The sequence below is a fragment of the Hirundo rustica genome, chromosome 3 (assembly GCF_015227805.2).
Source record: "Hirundo rustica isolate bHirRus1 chromosome 3, bHirRus1.pri.v3, whole genome shotgun sequence".
Taxonomy (NCBI): domain Eukaryota; kingdom Metazoa; phylum Chordata; class Aves; order Passeriformes; family Hirundinidae; genus Hirundo; species Hirundo rustica.
Genome location: NC_053452.1, coordinates 56,874,019 through 56,895,358, shown reverse-complemented (window position 1 = coordinate 56,895,358; position 21,340 = coordinate 56,874,019). Strand labels below are relative to the sequence as shown.

Genomic DNA, 21,340 nt, shown 5'->3' with positions numbered 1-21,340 from the left:
TATGTTAATATCCCAGTACTCTGGGTTTGGATGAAAAGAGGAAACACAAACTTCTCTCACGTAAGAGCCATTAGGATTTATAAAATTGCAGTTCACAATTCTCTGGATTATTTTGTTCCTCTCTTCAAATGCCAGGAAAGTGAGATGTTCTATGGAAGAGATAAGAAAAACACTGCATCTATTGTGGGTTAACTTTTCTGGGTCCCCTCCCTGTTCAATCCTCTTTTTTTTTTTCATTGTGCTCAGGAGAACTTTGAATTAAAATAAGATATTTTCCTTTTATTGGTAAAACCATTGGCAAGAATGCTTAGAATACCATTGGCAAGACCAGAATGTAATTTATCTTTTAGTTCTTTAAGTTTACAAAATATATTGAAGGAAAACAGACCTGCCTGTCAGCAGTGTAGTTCCAGAAAAACAAAGAGATATATCCTAGGTGCAGACAACAAAAACAATGGGCAACAAGGGCAGAAGATAAACCTGACCAAGAAGAGGTAAACAATTCTCTGACTGTACTTCACGTTGCTACAAATTGCAGATTCCAGATGACCCCACCAGTGGTTCCTTCCATCTTGTGATTCTGTGATTCACAGTACATCAAGTTGATGCCAGACATAGCAGCCAGGAGAAGAAGCTACTGATGTGAAAGTATTGTTGTATTTGAAAAAACAGTTTTAGACTTCTATAATCTCCCATTATAGCACATGAATAGATAAAGAAACTCCAGACAAACAAGGATAAACACATATAATAAACAAAGATATTGAACAGAGCAAGAAATAGACAGGGACAGGCAGTGAAAGGATTTTTTCTAATCTGGGACATTTCAAAAAGAGGTATTTGAGAGGACAATAAACAGAGCAATAAATTCAAGGAAGTCCTGCAGCTAGAAGACATTTACAAATCAAATGTTACACAGATATAAGAAATACAGTGGAGTAACTAGAATAACTATAGCACATGAACTGAAGAGAATCTCAGGAACAACTGTAATTGGGTCAAGTGCTGGGGTGCCATTATATATTAACAAAGAGGCAGACTTCCTTGGTAAGCAAAGTGTTACACAAAACTGATCAAGGGGAAAAAAAATCCAGGAAAATAATTCCCAAGCATAGTTCACTGCTGTAGTGCTAGAAGTCCACTTTGATCCACAGATTCTGTATCTGAAACCTAAGAGGTCTTGGAAATGCTGCCAGGTTGATAGACACTACTGGAACAGATGCAATTCTGTGAGACAGCAGTGAGCCTCCTGCCAGTCAGGAATAAATGACTCACAGAAAGATAGGAACCAGAATTTTCTGGACGTTATTACTGTGTTTTTAAACAGCAGATAGCCAGAAAACCAGCTGCTTTAGTTTGGTTGTTAGTTGTTAGCAGGAAGAAAATGCTAATAAATAGAAAATAGGTCCAACTAAGGAAGGGATTGACATTGTCCAAAATATTACAAGAATAATCCCAAGCATGTAAGCAGGTCAGGGCATGATCTACAAACACGGTGCTTAAAAAATTAATGAAAGGGAAATCAGCAGAGAAGTCAATTAGACTGAAAAGTACAATGCCTCCCCTGTGAAGCAGGCCGGGATTTTCTTTAAATCCAAAGTCTAGTAGTTTTACACCTGTTCAGAACAGAATAAAACTGCTCCAGCTGTAAGTGGAAAAGGCATCACTCAGAAATAAGTGGGCAGAAACAGAGCACGAGAAGTGAAGAGCTCTGCCACAGTGTGTGCTGAACACAGGGATGAAGAGAGACGTGCTGAAAGACCATCTGAGAAATAAAGGCAGCAAGCAATGGGTTTTATCCAGAAAAGTGAAAAGAAAATAGAAAATATGATCAAGGGGAGATTATTTTGCCTCAATTAGTATTATGTTGATTCTTCCACTGAAGACATTTCTGATAGACAAAGGCATGACAAAAAATGGAAGCAGCAACCTCTTAAATAAACTCAAAGTTAAAAGTGGAAAAACTCAATACAATTCATTCCAGGATATTGATAACTGGTAGATAACAAATTGAGAATCCATTTGTAAATTTATTTGTATAAATCTGTCAAGTTGTAGTCGATTCCTACTGGATATATAACGTTTGGATCTAGGATGAAGAAGCGGGGTAGAGTGATCCAACATGGTTCTTATATTTTCCTCAGAGAAAATGTAGCATCTCCTCACTGATCTTCCAAAATCCAGGTCAACGGAGGAATCCTTTGGTAATTTTTTCTGACAGATGAACTGCAAGTCTGCAGTGGTTCACTTAAACCCAATGCAACAGAAGTCAGTGGATACTGGAACTCTCCCAAAGGCAACGGGACATAACTGTGCATCATACAAGATCATGGAAAATGCATTTTTGGCTCTAAAAGGTGTTTTTGATGGTTGAACACCAACATTGTCACTCTGTGCTTCCTTTCTCTACTGACAAAAAATGCATTGAAACAGGAACACTGAAACACAGTATTCTTTCTCACTGACCATCCAACCTCTCACTGACTCAATGTGCAGTAATTATGCAGAAGTATCGAAATTTGTTTTTCTTGAGGAGTGTGGGGCAGCAGAGAGAGATATTTAGATCCTTTCTAGAACTCCAGATTATTTTGGTTCATCTAGGTATGCTTAAGCATATTTTGGAGTTGAACAAAAGTTTTTCATTTTGCAGAAGCTTGAAGATCTTGCTACAGCAATTAATAATTTGAAAGTTTAAGTTCACCTCTGATATTTAAATCTGTGGCATACATGGCACACAATCTTCTGTGTTTTACCGAGCATTGTACTCCAGTATTTAAAAATTATTTGTAGGATCCTAGTCGTCCACATATCTATATATATATTTACATTTCAGCAAGTGTTTCATTATCTAACTTTTATTAGTTTTTGTTAAGATGGACAAAAACCTAGTGGTATGATTCTTGTCTTGAAAGCTGTAATTCCATTTGAACAGAAAATGCAAACTGTTCTAGCAGAAAAAAAAAGGCTGTTTTTTTTAGGAAAATTGGCAGAACACACATTTTTAGATACATACAAATACAGGTCATTCAGACTTACCGATACAGAAAGTTAAAGACAGCATAAACTACAGTTTAGTAATCCTGCTCTTGAAATCGTGCAGGAATATATTACAGTTATATTACAGTTGGTAATAGCAGGAGCCTGGGATCAGTAGCTCATTACCTTCCACAAACACAGGATATAATCCTTGCCTAAAAGAGTTTACTATCTGCGCAGACAAAGACAGGGCGAGATTAGGATCAGAGGTCACAATGCACAAGCAAATAGGACAGAGTGAAGCTCACATCTGAAGTGTAAGCCGGTTAATGGTAGGAGAAACTGTACTGATTTTTCTGCTCTTTCTAGTTGACACCTAGGAATTCCGTGGCATAATATGGCTTAAAGCATAAGACTATTACAGACCTATATCTGTGGGAGAAAAAAAAAAAAAAAAAAAAGAAAGACCACTAAAATAGAAAACACTGAAGCATCTCAGGAAAGGGTGGGTCAAACGGAGTTTGAGATAAGAAAGTAAGCGTCAGTTCATTGGCATTCCCGCACATCTCCCAAGCAAGAAACTTTGCTTAAGCATAACTTATAAGCAAGTGACAGACAACGGTCATATGTATGCAAAAGCAGAAACCCCTCTGTTTTTCCCTTTAAACTGCGCCTTTGGGTGAAACTAAGCCAAAAGTCACTTCAGATGTACAGATGTACACCTGTATGAGCTCTAAGGAGGAACAAGACCTCTAAAGTTTTGTCACTAGTTATGGTAATGAGGAAGTAGGAAAACAACTGTTTATGTGTGATGTATGTACTTTCTCAATAACTACTGCCACTAGTTGGTAAGAAAAAAAAATTGAGCCACAACTGACTTCCTTTAACCAAGGTGGGTTAATGTGGTGATTCCTCTGAAGGGTGAATGTATGAGAATTCCTCTTGGGATCAAGGCTCTGTAGACCCCCAACAATCACTCCCACTGTGCTGGCCTTAAAGGGTTCATGCCTTGTTCCGTGCCTCACCCAGGAAGATCCTCTTCATTGCCAGAAGCTCTTACTCTCTCCCCAAATTTAAATACTAACAGTGCTGTTCCTCTTTCCCTACGCTTTGCTGCTCTCCCTGATCCATGAGCGGTGTGTTCACTGACGGGCTGTGTAACTCTGCATGGCTCCAGTGAAGTTCTTAAGGTCCCAAAAAAACATAATTGAGGACTCTCATATTTAATAAAGAGAAAGTAATGGTGCATGAAAGCATATGGTCATTACAAGATTCTTGTGTCTGTATTAATTACAGCAGTCTAAATCACAGCTGAAACTTGTTACAATAGCTTAAAGTAAAAATATAATTTTTAAAAATCTCAAATGTATTTGGATTCACCTGTAAAATACATAAGCACTGGTATTTTATACTCAGCAACATGGAATTTTCATTGTCATATATTATTTCTGAAGGTAATATTAAACAAACAAACCAAAGCAGACACTATGAACAAGAATTAAAGGAACAGGTGGGAAGCATAAGGATTATTCCTTCTACATTCACATCTAACAGGTTTTGCTATGATGAGAATTTAATCATTCCAACACGCAGCACCACGCTCATTCTGGAGAGCTCCTTTCTCAGGGCAAAACATCGGTGCTTTAAGCAATGTGTGAAACATTTCAAAAGACAATGCCTGACTCTCACCAGAAAAGAAGTAACTCCAAAATTTTAACACTGTACCTCAGAAATCAGGGTTTTTTTAATGTCATTCAGCAGCCAACAAACATTTAGCAAAACAAAGAAAAAAGCCTTTCTGTTTACCAATTAAAATGACAGAGCATCCCGATTTCTTCTAGCCAGTGGCAACACGCTAACACAGCCCATCAGCATTGACAGCTTGGGATCTGTTTAACGTTGAAGTGCACACAAGAATCACAAAAATAATTATCAGAGATGACGGAGAGCAGACAGTCCATCACTAGTACTACTACAGGAAAGCGCGTGCCTGTTAGGAGTTGTTCAACAGGCTCCGCACTAGAAGAGTTCTGGCAGGCAGCCAGAAACACCACATACTATTTCCCTACAAGCCACATAGGTATAAATCCCTCACAGCCTGACGCACTGGAGCTTCCCTCACGATCACACGGATGATTTACCTAAGTATTTCCTCATCAAATTCCAGTATCTGGTCTTTCGTAGCAGGTTACTAATGTTCCTTACAGCCACTTTTCCTCAGCGTTGCTTGCCAGATTCCTAGTAACAACCTTGTCGGTGCGTATTTCAGCAGGTCTTACCTCCGGGGAATTACCACGCAAGCCAGGGAACATATGGGCTCTACGCAGCTCTGTCGTGGTGCACTCGTCCTTTTTGCACCATCACTGCGCGCAGCCCCGGCTAAAACCGGCTTCCCGGGAGCGCCCATCACTAGTCACATTTCCTTTGGTTAACTACGTTTTGGCCTGCAGTATGCGACTGAGCATAAAACCGGCTGTCTCTGCAACGCACACGTACGCGCACTTCAGGAGGAGAACCACCACAGCCCTCCGCCGGGTTTGTCCGCTCCGAAAGGGCAAAACCTCAAACCCACCCCGGGACACGGCCAAACTCCGCAACCACGGCGCCGAGTTTCGGATCCGCCTCAAGACAGTTCTGCGTAGGGGGGCAGGAGGCGGCAGCTGTCAGAGGCTGCCCCGTGGGACCCCCTTTTCCCGGCCGCGCTCCGGCCACTCGCGGGCTCACCGAAGCGGCGGCCGAAGCGCGCCGAACACCCCCAGCCCCGGGGAGGCCCGGGGAGCCCCCGCGGCCCCGGCCCCGCTCCGTCGCGCCCTACCTCGGCCCGCCGCACCGCGCTGCTCCGCGCCTCGGTGCGCCCGGCGCAGCTGCCTGGTTACCGAGCACAACACGGCGCGCCGCCCTGCCCCGCCCCGCCGGCCCGCGGCGAGGAAGCAGGTGCGGGGGTGGGGAGAGGGCGGGAGCACGGATGCGTGTGCCGGGGATGCGTGTGCGGGATGCGTGTGCCGGGGATGCGTGTGCCGGGGATGCGTGTGCCGGGGGTGCGTGTGCCGGGGATGCGTGTGCCGGGGATGCGTGTGCGGGGTGCGTGTGCCGGGGATGCGTGTGCCGGGGATGCGTGTGCGGGCTGCGTGTGCCAGGGATGCGTGTGCCGGGGATGCGTGTGCCGGGGATGCGTGTGCCGGGGATGCGTGTGCGGGCTGCGTGTGCCGGGGATGCGTGTGCCGGGGATGCGTGTGCCGGGGATGCGTGTGCGGGCTGCGTGTGCCGGGGATGCGTGTGCCGGGGATGCGTGTGCGGGGTGCATGTGCCGTACCCTTGCGGCGCTTCGCAGTGCGCGGCCGCCGCCGCCTGCGGGCTGCAGCCCGCGCCCCGCTGCCCGCTGTCCTTGCGCGCATCGCGGGGGGGCCGCGCCCCGCCCCGCCCCGCCGCGGCTGCAGCAGCAGCAGCAAAGCCCGGGCAGCTTGTCCGGGGGCGGCTGCCTTGACCGCTGTGCCCGGGAGTCGGAGGATAAGACACCGGCCTCGGCCCCGAGACTCCCCCGAAGTGCGTTCTGGCGAGTAGCCGAAATACTTCGGTTATATCGAGCTGTCCCTGCTAATTACTATTGCTAGTTATATTACTATTATTATTATTATTATTATTATTACTGCAATACAGAGCGTGCTGTAGGGCATTACCTTTGGCGTAGGCTCCAGAGCATCATCAAGCATAAGGCAGAGAGCTGCACAAGCAAACTGGGACAGCAGCTCTTACATAACAGCAGCAGGACAGAAATATTCAAAGGAGCTGACAAGACGGTCTGCCACTTTCGAGCTCAAACCACGCTAACCATGCAACAGTGCTTGTGCCCCAAGTATAAAACGTGATTCTGCCTCTTCCAAAGACATTGCACAATCCCTATGACTTAATTTCACTTTTCCCCTCCTTCATTTTAATTGATACCGTTAAGGCTAGCTTTGTGCAGGAGACAGAAGGATATTTTTTCTGCTTAAGAGATGGATCATCTCTGGCCTGTGTCATTGGGGAAAAAACCCACTCATTTGGAGCTGAAATTGAGAAGTTGGGAGAAGCAGTGCCAATGAACCTCTTGGTTTTCATAATTTCTGGCAGTGCTGCAGTGATTCTACAACATTAGCATGCAGGGTGTTTACTGAGTGGATGGATAAAATCTGAGTTAGGCAGCAGAGATTACTCAGCATCACCCTGTTCCTGTAGCACCAGTCATATTGTCACTGGTGCTACCCTCGTGATATGGACGCTTACGCTTATGGCACATATCCCAACACTGTGCAGTTACGGATTGCACACTTGGAGCCAGAGTCCTGTGTGGAAGAAGCAGACATACCAGCAGCTATGGCAAGAATTCATGTGAAACCGGGGTATACGTATCTAGGTCACCTCCAGCCATCCACAAAAATTACCTCCTTCTGACAATGAGTGTAACCAAGCATATTGGGCCTGAAATTTTCCTCCTTTTGAAGGCATGTGGGATTGGTTGGTTGGGGGGTTATTTGGGGGGGGGGGGGGGGCGGGATGGGGGGGGGGAAGCTGAAAAGCTTTTCTCATCCAATTTTTCTTACCTCTTTGTCCTTCTTCCTTTTTCTCTGCCTTGCCCCATGACAGTTGCAGCACCAAAAATGGCAAAGGAAGAGGATGCTAACATCTTCCTGAGTTCTCCCTTCCTACGTATGTCTTTTTTGCTGAAAAAATTCCTCACTTTGCTGCCTCTTTCAGAAAACTATTTTTCTCGGTTAAGAGTATCAGTATTAACTGAATGAGAGTATCTTCACTGCAAAAGCTCAGATTTCATACAATAATACTACTATTTTTTGAAGCAGTTCAGCAAAGTGCTTGCTAGTGTAAGCTTCAATTTCAGCACTAAATGCCGCACTGTATGTTTTAAAAGCTCAGCTAGAAAAAAAAGTCAGTGCTATCCTAAGGACAATGTATTTGTCAGTATTACTTTTTATATTTTGCTTTTAATTGTTAAAAAGTCATGATCTGAAACTGTTGCCTCTTGGGTATGTGCAAATGTCTTTTCTGAAAGGACAGGCAATTAGATTTGACAATATATAGCACCCTCAAGGGCTGCTGCTTTTAGCTGAGACATGAAGAGATCTTTTGCCCTGAAGAATCTGGGGTCTTTTGCACTGAAGAATTTGGTGCACTCTTCCTCAAAAGAGAAATGCTGCCTATAAGAGAGGTACAGTAATGTTTTGCTTTGCCTCAATATTGTATCCTTCTATACTTGGTCCAGTTTTGGTTGCCAGACTTCAAAAAATATCTAAATCAGGTAGAGAAAATCCAGAGGACAGCCATGGGAATGGTGGAAAGTTTAGAACACTTCTAGAAGAAAAACCTGAAATCATTATTCAATCCAGAGATTAAAAACTGGCATGAGGTATAAAAACATTCGAAAGGAGCACCAAAAAGAAGAGAATCATCACTTCTCAGTGTCCACAGTACATAGGACAAGAAGTAATCAGCTTACATTGTACATGGTATTGTCATATCAGAACCAAAAATTTTAGGAAGAAATAAAGCTTTGCACCATGTACCATAAGAAAGAAGTGAAACTGGCATCATGGAAGATATTTAAGCTCATACTAGACAAGTGTCTTCCTGGAAGGCATTTTTAATTTTTTGGTACTTTGTCAGGGTGCAGAACAGGATATCTCTGTAAGTGTCTTGATATCTTTTGAGTCCATTTGCTGTAACTGTGAGTGCTGAGCCTGGTTTGAGTAAAAGAGCATACCATTCTTCCTGCGGGTTTTGCAGCAAGCAGTAGTTGCCACTTCCTTCCTGTCCTAAACTGCCACACAGTATCTACATACAACCTGGCAGCATTGCCACACACCTCCTGAGAGATGTGTGCAGCTCTACATCTGGTTTTCATGTACTGCATCAAGCATAAATGTATAAACATTTAATCAAAGAATCATATAATTTGAAGAAAGGCTTGTAAAATCATCAAGTCCAGCTGTTAACCCCGTCCAAGTCCACCACTTCACCTTGTCCTTGAGCATCACATCTACATGTCTTTTAAATACCTCCAGGGACAGGGAATCAATGACCTGGCTGGGCAGCGTGTTCCAGTGCATGACAACCCTTCCCATGAAGAAATTTTCCTAATATCCAATCTAAACCTCCCCTGATGCAACTTGAGGCTATTTTTTCTTGTACTATCACTTATTAATAGGGAGAAGAGACGGACACCCATCTTTCTACAACCTCCTCTCAGGCAGCTGTAGAGAGCAAAAAGGTCTTCCCTGAGCCTCCTTTTCTCCAGGGTTAACAACTCCAGCTCCCTCAGTCACTCCTCACAAGTCTTGTGCTCCAGACCCTTCCCCAGCTCTGTTGCCCTTCTCTGGCCTCGCTCCAGCCCCTCAATGTCCTTCCTGTAGTGAGGGGCCCAAAACAGGATTCGAGGTGTGGCCTCAGCAGTGCTGAGTACAAGGGGACAATCATCCTGGTCCTGCTGGATATATTTTTTTCTGTTTGCCATCGGCCTTCTTGGTCACCTGAGCACAGCTGCCTCAGATTCAGTGGTTTTTGACCGGCACCCCCACGTCCTTTTTTCCCAGGCTGCTTTCCAGCTACTCTTCCCGAAGCATGTAGCACTGCCTGGGGTTGTTTTGCCCCAGAGGCAGGACCTGGCACCTGGCCTTATTGAACCTCATGTAACTGGCCTCAGCCCACCAGTCCAGCCTGTCCACGTCCCTCCGCAGAGCCCGCCAGCTGGATTGTCCGCAATGCACAATTGGATTGTGGACAATCCAGCCTGTCCACGCTTCCTCCCAGCCTGGTGTCTCAACTGCAAACTGACTGAGGTTGCACTTGATCCCCTCACCTGAATCACTGATAAAGATATTAAATGAAGGAAAGGACCTGACCCCAGTACTGAGACCTGGGCAACACCACTTGTGGAACATCACTTTTTATCCCTGAGCCTGAGCTCTCCATTCAGCCAGGGCGGGCTTTCCTGCTGGCTCATCTTTCAGCGCATTGGGACAGCTTGCTCCTGCACATTTAAGATTTCCTTCCTGAAGAATGACTAGCCTTCCTGGACTCCTTTGCCTTTCAGGACTGCCTCCCGAGGGACTGTGAACCAGTCTCCTAAACAGGCCAAAGTCTGCCCTCCAGAAGTCCAAGGTAGCTGAAATCTCTCCTTACTTCTCTAAGAATCTAAAAGCTGTAAAACTGCATGATTTTTTTCTACATAATTTTTTGTGTTGTACTTAAGTGCTTATGTTTTGTATTTTAATGTAACCAAACCTGGGTGAACAAACTTTGTAAATAAAATAAAGATACAGCTAGAAGCCAGAGAATACATTCCCACTGACATGGATTGTAATGAATTACATGAAATACAGCAATACACCATTTCACTTCCCCTTGCATTGCGCTGAAATAAATAAATATAGTGGGATGAGATTACACAAAATTATGTGGGAGTAGAAAAAAATAAGGAAAAAAATCATCGGCTAAACTACTATATTATACTGTGATATGTGATATGTTCTTGTAAGTGAAGTTATCAAAATTATAACAGCTTAGAGACAATTAGGATTCATACGTACTGAATGAGCTCAGTCTAGCATATGGCAAGAGTCAAGCTAAAACAAATGGCATTTATTTCTAGTGTTAGTCACCCCAATTTTGTCAATTAAGTCATTATATCTTCTCAAAATGTATTGTTTTGACAATTTCCTCTTGTTTATTCTTCACAAGTTACACTAAATTGGATTAAAAAAATACTAAAATCTCAAACTTCTATACAAGAATGAAAAGTGGATACCCCAATATTGTCTAAAATAGGACTCAAAGGTTATTACTTGAAGTTCTTAATCAAGCAGAGGAACTGCCAACCTGAAAATTTGACTAGAAGCTGCTCAATCCAGCAGTTGAATAGCAGCAAGGCTGCCACAGGTGCCCATCCCCACTTCCAGGCAGGAGCAGAGCTGAGTGTGCACTGCTGATAGGTGCGTGTGCTCACCACATAAATGTGCACACACAGGAATGTGTGGCTGCATGCACAGTTCAGCAGGGACCAAAACCACAGCACTCATGCTGACCCTTGTCACGGGACCAGCCTGGTCCTGCCTTATCAGGGTGAAAGCCCGAGAGAGAAAAATACATGCAAGTACATGTACAGCCATACAGGGTGAACCCCTCCCGTAGCTGATGCTAAACACTCCATCGTGCCAGTGCTTGGCCCCTGGATCCCAGTCTGCCCAGCTCCTGAGGCCTCAGCCCTGCTCCACTGGCAGGCAAAGACCTGTTGACCCATCAACAAACACTACTCCTTTTTACAGGACACCTTTTATCCCTTAGCCTTTCATTTTCCCGCCCTTGTGCCTCCAGCTCCCTCCAACACATCCCCTGTGTGTTGCGGAGATGAGTCTTTAACTCATCTTAACTTAACATAACTTAACATTTTTTAACAATGCTTTGGCATAGAAAAATAAAACTTAAAAAAATTAAATAAAATCAGTTTAAAAATTCAGATGAACATGGTAAGAGTAAATTCTTTGTGATGAACCAGTAGTACAAAGCAGTCATGATCAGATTGTGCCACCCTGTGGATTGTGTCAAAAAGATGTTTCCTTTAGTGCTAGGCTAAAAACATGCTGCAAGAACAGGCCAAGAAATTCTCAGCTGCCAAAGCAAAAGTAATTTTGAGTTTCCTTACATTCTAATAGAGACAAGATGTCTTTTTGAACTGTGCCTTTGAACAGCACTGGGCAGATTTTCAGCTGGCGCTGATCTCAAACAAACATGGACAAATATCTTATCAGGAAAAGTCATAATACCTTGGTGAATTATCTTCCTGTTATGTAACACTGGACAGAATAATTGCATTTCTTTACTTGCTTGGAGATACATGTGTGAACAGAAAAAAACAATCTATCTTAAATTATAAAGAAATCAAAATAATTATCTCTCTGAAATACAATATTACAGTCAAACAACAAAACCTTGTGGTAAAAACAATAAACACGATGGACCCCACAGCCTATGTCAGTAGCCACAGTAAAATGATGATTTTGGAAACTAAAATAAAAGTCTAACCTGATAGGAAGAGAGGGCTTTGGCAAAGTTGGGGTCATTAGACAATGTGGAGCTGTATTTTAAACTCCAATCTGAAAGGAGATCTAAACAGAAATTGAGAACAGGGAATAAGGTGTGCCACACGAGGCAACTACATCATCTTACAAGAACAAATTGATGTTGCAAAAACATGAGAAGGCAGGTAATATCGGAGATTGGACAAAGCAGTATTTTTTTAAGAAGAAAGGGATTTTGAACGATCTTTCCTTCACTTTGGTTGTTATAAGCAGCATATGGGTATAGTGTGAGGCTAATATCCCTGATAATACAATATCTACCTGGAGGAAACTCTGGCCCCATGATGTTTTGTAATCTGTAATCAATATATTTAAGATTCCCATGATCACTTTCATTACCCAGCTACTGGCTGACTGACACTCAGTGGCTATTCTCTGTCACTGTCATTATGCTTGAAGTTTCAAAGCTGTATTTTCTGATTTCTATATTGGCCTGAATACAAAACATATGAAACAAACCTATTAAAATACCTAAAATATGTCTAGTATGGTAAACATTTTAAATGACAAGGCATGTATCTGTGCCACTGAACACTATTGTGTGAGTGAAAGAATTTATCCAAAATCTTTCCTGACCTCATTTTGAGTATACCTTAAACTCATTAGGTAAAAGAACCATATTGATATTCATGTGAACTTCCAAGGGCAGAAGTCTGCCATCTCTCTGAAATTAATGTTATCAGATTTTTTTTTCTATCATTTGATGTTGACAGGTAGCACCAGAAGTTCTTCTGAACAACGTCAGGATTTTTTTATGAGACATCCATGTTTTTAATCATGTTCATTTTCACTCAGGAGCTTGAAGCTCTATGTCTTGTCTAATAGCATATAGTGAGTAGGAAGCATGCTGTTTCTATGAAAACAGATGGGGTTGTTTAAAAAAGTATTGCAATTTCTGTAAGAAAAAAAGCTTATTTAGAATAAGAGTTTTAAGAATAATATAATGTAATAAAGACAATGAAAACTAGTGGTGCACGTATCTCTCTTATACAGAGACAGGCAGGAATTTTATTAAGAATAAACATTTTCTGAATTGGTAGATCAAACTTAAGAAGGAAATTAGAAATCTTTTTAATGGACAGTAGAAAAGGCATGCAATGTTGAAACAATAAATTATCATGCCTACAAAATGTGGGGTTTTTCCCCCTCAAATTATATGCTACCCATCTCTTGGGTTTAACTGTGTCCACTGCTTCAGTGCTATGCTTTATCCTGAAGGTGGCTGCAATTTCATGTGAGTCATCCCTACAGTGTCTGAATATTTTTTCAATGGATGTTTTCAATATTTAGCTGTGACTCCAAGGAAATTAGGTAGTTTCAAAACTACACTGCAACATTTATTTCAGGAGAATACTGTGGAACAATACAAAAATACAGAATGTGGTTTAAATTCATCACAATAATTATTCAGTAAATATGCTCTTCCACTAGGCAAAAAGTCCCCAAGGGAACTCTTTCTTTCTGCCTTAATGCTTTGGGTGAATATCTTTTCCTGTATAGACCAAATTATTGTTAAATTATGTTCTTGGGAGAACAAACAATCTTTTGGAAGAATTTTTCTGTTGCAAAAAATCATAACTGCATCTCTTTGACCTCCAAAAAATCAAGCTTTATAGCTGAAAGAGAAGCTCAGACAACCCACTGGTGATTTATATGCTTACAGGGTTTTACTTCAAATTGCCAGTGTCACCTTTTATAAAACTGCTCCTCCATGTTATGGGGCCCATTCTGCAGTGCTGTTTGCAGATGCCTGTCAGATCAAAGTTCTGGTCTTAAGGCTCAGATGCTTCTAGCTCCTGCATGCTTATTTCTGGAGATTTCATAAATGTTCTCTGTTATCCAGAGAGAGATTTTGTTGTTGTTTGCACAGATTCTGTGAAATACTGTCAGAGCAGAGTGGCCTGGGTTTGTATTCATGTTGCATTGGTAGGAATGACTATACCAGCCGCTATTCTGACTATCCCCTCCGACTCTGAAGTGCAGCACCCTAGAACTAAAAAGGCAACCTGCCTCAGAATTACCTGGACCACCAACACTGCAGCTCAGACTTGCCGCATACTCATATCTTCTGAACACAGAAGAGAGCAATGTGGTCAGTGGTGAAACCATCATTGATAGGCTCTAGATCCTTTGGATTTCTTTTGGTTTCTGCTGTCTTCTGAGGTGCACCATATTAGATGCTTCCCATTCTGCTTGTCTTTTCTCATCTCAACATTCCCATCCCAGCTCCAGTCAGCTCAACCTATCCCAGGAAAAATCCAAACAGATTTCATTCTGAGGTCAGCCTGCTCATTTTATTGACTGTGCTTCTAAATAAGAAAACAGCAACCAATTAATCACCCAGTCAGAGGGTATTTTCTCTGATTTTACCTAAAGATCAGATTTAGGTTGTCATCACCATACAAAAATTTTCATAATATATTTCTGAGAACTGGCAACACCCATTGTTTCAAGACACATGTGACTTATCTTTGTCTTCAGAACAACATTCTTGCTGACATTAATTCCCCTAATCCTGCTTCCCCTTACTGTCTAGTTCCTGAAATCTCCACTTGTTTCTTGTTTACATTTTACATTTCACTCATGCACTGTCCTGACAGTCTTAGGACTGTTCCCTGATCAGTCTAGAAATCTTTGGTTAAGTCAAGTAATCTTAATTCAAAGGGTTAGCAGACATTCCTGATGTATGTCCTTTAATTCCACGTTAGTCTTATTGTTCTTTCTTTCTTACTGTGCTTTTTTTCTTAAGTTTCCTAAGTTTGACTGGCCCACGTCAAGTAGTCGTGCTGTTGAGTGCTTTGCCCTTGCCTTAACATTTTCATTTCCACAGCATTTTCCTCATCTCTCATAATTTTGTTTCCTGATATTTTCAATCATTCAGAACACAATTGTGAGTACATGTGATGCAATTTACTGACACAGGTTTCTGTTTGCTAAATATCTGTTTCAGAATTCCTACATCTTAGATGTGCTTGTCTCCCAAGACCTTTACGGAAGAAATCAGGAGTTGTTCTACTAAAAGTTTGATTATTGTAAAACTGAAAGCATGCATGAAAGCGCACATGCATGCTTTCAAGGAACACCAACTGCCATATACTTACTGGTAAATGATCTTCTACATCTGGAATTTCTGCAGTCACTCCATGCTTGGTTGCTCCACAACCTCTCACCCTTCCAGCACAAGATTAATTAAGCTTACTCTCCTTAATAGCGAGCTATCTGAGAGCGGTAAAAATTAATGACCTGCAGTACAAAATTGTTAAATTAATTATTCACCAATTTCCAAAGGACCATAATTGCATTTCCATTCTCCGTGGAGCTCTCCAATTAGTTTGCCGAGGGACCGGGGTGCTCAGCAGTGTGGAGGTTACAAGTGCAGAAGTTTGTCTGGGTGCTCAGGAAAGAGGCAGTAGGGGGAATTGTCAGAGGTGGCTAGGATGGCTGTTTGGGTGAGGGCAAAGGTTTGGAGGTTTTATGACTCTGGAAAGTTCTGGAATGACCAGAAGGAAAGTATATATGGGAGGAATAGCTACTGCAGTCTTTCATCAGAGCAAAATTCTGCAATTAGTTTGGGACCTAACTTCTCTGGAACTGAGGGAAGAACAATTTTCATTATATGATTTTTATCTTTTTCCCACTTAAATATAATAAAATACCTGCTTTTGCTTTTGACTACTTACCTACTCAAGGCAAGGTCAGACAAACAGGTTGCTGCCAGAGTCTTCTTGTTACAGCAGTAAGTAATGGTCCTGCTCTAATGAACTGCAGTTCAACCAGCAAGGCAAGACCTGGCAAACAATCTCCCTGCAAAAATTCTTTAACCCTCACATGCTGCTCTCAGGGAAAGGGCAAAGAAAATGAACAAAAATTTTTAAAAAGTCAGTGAATGGAAGCTTGTGCTCTTACTTTTCGTTGCGATATTTTCCTGCTGAGTACAGGAAAAATAATTTGCACAAAAAAGAAGAAATGCAGATCATCTAGTTTCACTGTAATTTGTCTGTGCAGAACTTAAGTACAACAGAGCTGGGATTGACAGATGGGAAGCCTTGGGGAAACCATAATAAGAATAATTAATTACAAAACCAAACAAGCTACGCTGGCATACAAAGCACTGCCCATGGATTTAATAGTCCTCAAAACCTCTGCTTTCAGTGTTATGAGGTATTGTTGCAGTCTTCGTACTTTTCTGAATGATTGATCTGGGCTTCATATTCTTAGAACGTTTTGACGTCATGTAAATTTGAATTGTCTGCCAATAAATCAAAAGTACTGTAACAGAGTACAAATCCAGGTAAATTGATGAGTGGCATTTCAAGCTTGTTGGATTTATAGGAATGAATGGAAACACCATGACTATGGTGTGATCCTGTCAGTCAGAGAATGAGGAGATTAAACATTCATGACTACTGAAAGGCAATTTCCTTCAATTGTTCATCACACCTCCATTCTTAACCTTCCCCTTAGGATTTCCTCTCACTCTAAACTTAAGAAAAGGGATTTTTTTTTTTTTTCCTAGACTTTTTATGGCAGTAGTAAACTGACGAAGGCGGCTATAATTGTCAAACATTTGTTGTTTTGCTTCACATTACTCATTTACCTACGGTATGACTCAGAAAGCAGATTTTGACTGTAACATGCCATTTGGCTAGAAAAACGAAAGAAGAATTTTCAATCTGTTCATCTATCAAACAAATGGAGTCATGAAAATTAAGCAGTATGCCTACAGTAAAACTAACTAAATCAAACCAAAATGGTATCTGTGGTGGCGTATGGTTACTAAAAGACCATGTTTTGTGACTAGCCTGGTAGACCAGATATAGGTCTGGAAAGAAATAATTAAGTAATCCAGATACAATACCTTAGACTTGGAAAAATCCTATTATAAAATCACTCTGATTTTCTTTTTCTCTTTTTTTTTTTTTTTTAAATTTTTTTTTTCCTTAGCATTGGAATCCATAGAAGAATTAACTTTTAGAAACAGCCCTAAGATAAACATATGAACAGTAAAGATTTTGTTCTTACCATCATTCTATTCTAGTCTATTTTTTTGAAAATATTTCAGATATTCAGGACCTGTAAATACCCTCTGGAGGATTATATTCCCATTTCACACCTACTATGGTATCTCATTAAGTTTAGGGATTTTTTTATTAGCAACGATGTGGTTGGATTAGGCTCTTACCTAACACTTGTCATGAAATAACTGCGCGGAACCCTTCCCACAAAAATGACTATAAAAAGAGGTCCCAGAAACATACCTTGAATCCAGTATGCTGTTTCTTGCTTTGACTAACTGCGTGATAAAATGAAGGCTGCGTCAATCCTAAATCCTAGTTTGCATCTCAGCAGAAGGATTGCAGAGAACAGTCTCTGCCCACCCGTGGGCAGCAGCAGTGCAGAGGTACTGAACCTGCTCACAGATTCACTGCTGCACAACTTCACAAACAAATGGTTGTACACAGGAATATTTTTTTTCTCCTAATAAGGGAATGCAGCATGATAGGTCCATTAAAGTCCATGTGGCCGCTTAGGAAAAATACAATTTGGCTTCTAAACAGTTTGTGAGCTGTAAAGGTGAGACTTGCTGCTCACACCAGAAGACTGATGTCTGTGAACGAGAAGTATCTCTCAGCATGAACAAATATAGTTTCATCTGTGAATATGAATTGTTTCAATGAAACAATATTGTCTCTCTCCATCCTAGGGAGTGGATAAACGGATTCCATTTTATTCCATCTTTTTAACAGCAGATTGGACAGAATACAACAGCAAGAGATGATTTTGTTAGCTAGTACTGGTAGGTGGAGGTAAAATTTACAGGTCAACTGTAGAACTCTATCAGTTACCACCAAAGTATTAAAATAAAATGTTGTTGTATGCTGAATTGCTTTTGGGTGTTGTTTTTTTCTGTCCCCTTTCTTGGTTCCCTTCTTAGGGGGCAGAAGAAAAAATAGAAGAGCGATCTGAATTAAGGCAATGCCTTTACTAAATGTCATGCTTCAGCACTGCATGTCTCAGGACTTCCAGGGGAGCAGAAGTGAATAGAAAGACTCCGAGGTTTATTGCTCTGTCCTTTGCCCTCTAGCATCATAGGTGAAGACAAGGAAATATTGTACTCTAAGGACATAATTGCAAATATCTTTCCTAGATTGTAAGTTTATGCAAAACTGAAAAATTTGTCCATTAGATAAACATTTTCCACATTTTAGAAAGCATATTGGTGGATTTCATTTTCATCTGCTGTGTGGGACGTGGGTTCACAGGATGCTTTTGTAGAACTAACAATGAAGAAGGATTTTTTGGCTTGCTGACTCCAGTTTTCTGCTCTTATTAGCAATCATGTCATATAATCCTTTTTAGTTATTTGTGAAACTTCAGCTTGAAGGTTGAAACTAGATAGTTTCTGCCTCCATTTTAATTCCCTCTAAGGGAAAAAAAAATCTTAGGTAGTAGTACTTTGTTCTCTTCTGGGATGGTTACTTCCAATTTTGTTTTCTGATAAAAGTTTGAGTTTGGGTCTTCCAGCTTTCCAAATTGCTGCTGTCATGTTGGCCACCACAGAATATCAAGCAATCTGCTAGATAGGAAACAGTGGGAGAGAGGAAGTCCCTGACTTTCTCTTGGCTACAAATAGCTCATCTTTGCCCCCTCCCTCTGTCACCTCCTTGTGTCCCCGAGGATGACACCCAGCACTGAGGTGTGCAGATGGACTCCCACAAGCCCCGTAATGCCTACTCTCAGCACCATACTCCACTAGCCTGTGGGAATTCAGTACCAAGATGCCAAAACTGTCTTTTGCCCACATGACATACCACTATCGCTTCCTGCAGGACCCACTGCCCTGGAGTGATTTTGAGATACATTTTGTTTAAAATATTTGAACCTGAATAAAAAATAATTTTTGGTTTGCTTGGTTGGTTGGTTGGTTTTTTTGTTTTTGTTTTTGTTTTTGTTTTTGTTTTTGTTTTTGTTTTTGTTTTTTCTCTCTTACCTTAAGTTTAATCAGGACTGGAATGCAGTAACAAAATATATTTTGCTGTGTATCCTCTTTTAATTCTGTCATTCTTCCTTTTCCACCCACACATAAATACACACAGCCTTCAATATCGCAAATACCAAACAGAAAAAACTGGAATCAGAAAGTGTCCAGTTGGCAGAAGGGGAGTGCTCTCCTCAGCCTCTTTTTATGTCTCTCAGTCAACTTTTGCTGCGTAATATATTTACACATTAGGGAAAAAATATGGTTTCAGAGTTTTGAGTTGAATGTTGTATCTAAAAATGTTACACTTGTTCCAGTAAACAAAGAGCATTCATATACTGCACAGTGACACTGTCTGCTCGTACATGTAACGGTGCAAATTAGCAACGAGGGACCTTCTTTTTATATTATGTCCTTAGGATTTCACAGCTCCCAAAAAATACTGAATGTCTGAAATTCTCATGAAGTTCCTACCCACATTTCTTTCTCTGAAAATATGGAGGAAAATTTGTAACAACCACACACTCCCAGAAACCAATGTGTTTTCTAAGATGGTGATGATGCTGCAGCCACATTTCTTTTCCTCCATAGCAGCCATGTCATATTGAAAGGTGTAATCTGATGGAGCCAACGTGAGGCAGTAGGACATTTAACCTGTAGCTGGTAAACTGAAGAACTTTGCTGTCTGAACTTGAAGTGAGTCATTAAGCCAGTAAATTCAAGACAAAGTTTTTCAGCCCTTTGTCATAGCATGAGCACCATTTAACATTGAGAGTTTGATGGTAGACAGGAATATTTTTCATCACTAGTCAAATAAAAAAAAAAAATTCCTGAATTTTTCTTTCATGCATCCGGAGAGCTGTAAAACTAACCAAGGACAAATATGAGACTGCTGAAATATGAAACAATTAAAGGAAATCCCAGTTTAAAGCATAATCTCCAGATGGAAAGTGTAAAAAAAAAAAAAAAAAGAAAAAGAAAAATTTTCACTGGATGCTCATTCTATTATTTTATTTTAAGTGAACTCTGATTTTATTTGAAATAAGATTTTGTGGGTTTGTGCAGGACAATTCAGTATACATACCTGTGTTTCCTCAGGATTAGGGCTAATGCTGCAGTAAATTCAAAGCACCTCCCCTAATTTAATCAGTGCATTCAAAACTTTTAAGGACAGAATTAAATTAGTCTTTTCAAAGAGTAAAAGACTGCTCATTTCATCGGAATTGGACTCATATCAGTAATATATTTGACATATCATCTACATGCCCCCATATCCCATCAGTCAGAATTGACAGTGGGTTATACTTTCCAGTATAATGAAGGATGATGAGGATTTTTACCCATGAGGGTACCTTGAGCTATGATGATTATATTTTCAGGAAAAGATATTTCTCAATAAAGAAAAATGAAGGAACCTATGGGGTTACCAGTAAAATATATTTCTGCAATACTCAGAAAAAAAAGAGAACAGAAATAAAATTAGTCTAACACTTAAAATAATAAGAAGAGTCTGTGATTTATCAATCTGCTTTAGCTTTTTGGTGAAGATTCCACAGATTACTCAGAGAAGCTGTGGATGCCCCATCCCTGGAAGTGTTACAGGCCAGGTTGGATGTCGCTTTGAGCAGCCTGGTCTAGTCGAAGGTACCAACCCAGCCAAGGCAGCAGGGTTGGAACTAGATGATTTTTAAGGTTTCTTCCAGCCCAAACCACTCTATGATCCTGTCTTAGGGATATGATATGCTGTATCCCTTTTAGATAAATTCTTTTGCCCAAACTAGCAATCCTTCCATTATCTTTCAAGAGTAAATCGTGGAAAGACAGTTTGAAACCAACCTGAGAGAGCCTCCTGCTTAGCAAGTCAGTTTAAACCCACATCACCTTTATTAATCTAAAACTTTCTTTGCTGTAAGTTGCTGGTTATGGGTGTGTGGCACAGATAAGACGTTAGGTTGTGCAGCTTCTCTGATCTGCTGCTGGTAGTTACCCATATCAGCTGTTTGTTTCTGAGGAAAGCAAGAGTACTCCCATCTTGGAACACTCTGTCAAGGCAGAAACCGTCCCATTTCTCGTGCTGTCGACTTTTTCCACAAAGAATTAAGGTTTGTATTTCATACACTTGGTTATGTGTAACATGCAATTATTTGTACACATGATCGTGTCTGAACTCAGATGCTTTTCAACTAGATTGTGTTCAATTCTTTTTTACAAAGATCATCTCAATAGATGTAGTCAGTAAACAAAAAATAATTTAATT

At 41.0% G+C, this 21,340-nt stretch overlaps 1 protein-coding gene across 3 annotated transcripts in view; it reads right to left on the bottom strand.

Moving 5' to 3' along the window:
- The window catches only part of SYNE1 (spectrin repeat containing nuclear envelope protein 1), a 301,821-nt gene extending 295,959 nt beyond the window's left edge, over nt 1-5,862 (bottom strand). For 2 of the 3 annotated variants that reach the window (XM_058419842.1, XM_058419859.1), the window contains exon 1: nt 5,792-5,858. The gene's annotated coding sequence lies outside the window, so the exon portion shown is untranslated. Of the gene's footprint in view, nt 1-5,791 lie in introns of all 3 variants that reach the window. The other variant, XM_058419844.1, reaches the window with a different exon arrangement.
- Between the last annotated feature and the right edge of the window lie 15,478 nt (nt 5,863-21,340).